The following is a 1,642-nucleotide window of genomic DNA, read 5'->3' on the forward strand; positions in this document are numbered from 1 at the left end:
AGATGTTGGAAGTAGATGATAGGAATGAAAATAAGGACTGGAGAGGATTCATATTGATCTTTTATTAGATTTATACTAACATATAAATAGAAACTGAAGAATTCTGCAGATTACACTGGTTTTGTGCCTTTCTCTATTGATTGTGATTTTTTTCCCCCTTAAAGAGTTCAATTACTATTTTGTTAACTCTGGCTATTCTACAAATGGGATGAGCTATGCATGGGAAGATCCCATTGCTCCAATTTCATATAAACAAGCAACCTTTTGAATACTACATATTTTACCAAATATATGAAGAAGAGATTACTTCAGGAAGCAGAATGAATATACCCATCACTGAAAAGTAAAACAAGTCAACAAACTGGTCTTAGGCAATGTTGGTTCTTATGAATTAGTAAATTAGGACCGACCAACCACCGTGGGAACAATGATAAAAATCACAATTTTGCAGTTTCTGGTCTAGCATGTCAAGAGCTTAGAAGTTGCCAGTCTATGACAACAACAAATAAAAAGGAAAACACTGAAAAATCAACAACTCTGCACAGATCCATCAGAGAAGTGAGGTCACAGAACAAAGGGCTGCCCCCAAAATTGGAGAGACAGAGAGGCAGATACAGAGACTCACAGAAACCTTTGCAGGAATCAATTAAGGGTTAGGAAAACCTGAATTATAATTGATGAACTGCTGGAGGCTCACTGTGGACAATTGTACCTGATTCTGGCAGGAGAGGAGAAAAGGAACCATTCTGAAAGAAAACATAGCATTTTGTTTTTCTTAACAAGGCCTGCTCTCAGGAGAAACTACTGACCAGACCCTAACATGCTCGGCTTTGACCAGGGCCTAATATATCTGGGGTAAGGGGAATGCCCAGTTCTAGGTGGCTCTTGCCTTCCATGTGGGAGGAAGGAAATACCCACCTGTAGCTCCCTCTAACCTTCCACAGGACCAAAGGAAAAAGTCCTCAATTCCAGGCACCACTAGCCTTCCACACGGGGAGAGGGAAAGACACAACTTCAGCCGCATCCGGCCATCCTGTTCCACCTAAGGAGGGGCACTGAAAAGCACTGCTGAAGTTTACAGCCCCAGGGCACAGGCTCACCAAAAGACTGAGAGCTAATCACAGGATAATGGAATGTTCCCCCTGCCACACCTGACCACTACATTACTAAAGGCCTATTTACTGCACTTCCTCTTACCTAGTACATTATATGCCTGACTGCCAACAAAAAATTACAAGGCACGCTAAAAGGCAAAGAACAGTTTGAAGAGATTGAACAAGCATCAGAAGCAACGCCAGAAATGGCAGGAACGTTGGAGTTATCAGACCAGGAATTTTTTTAAAAAACTGTGATTAATATGCTAGGGGCTTTAATGGAAAGAGCAGGCAACATGCAAGAACAGATGGATGATGTAAACAGAGAGATGAAAATTCTAAGAAAAATATAAAAAAGAAATGCTAGAGATCAAAAATGCTGTTAATAAAAATGAAGAATGTCTTTGATGGGCTCAGGAAAGAAAATTAGTTTGAGAAAATCACAACAGCAATTTACCAAATTAAAAAGCAAAGAAAAAAAGATTGAAAAAAAAATCCAGAATGTCCAAGAACTCTGGGGCAACACAGAAGGTGTAATATATACATAA

The sequence above is a fragment of the Propithecus coquereli genome, unplaced genomic scaffold (genome assembly GCF_000956105.1).
Source record: "Propithecus coquereli isolate 6110/MARCELLA unplaced genomic scaffold, Pcoq_1.0 Scaffold531, whole genome shotgun sequence".
NCBI lineage: Eukaryota > Metazoa > Chordata > Mammalia > Primates > Indriidae > Propithecus > Propithecus coquereli.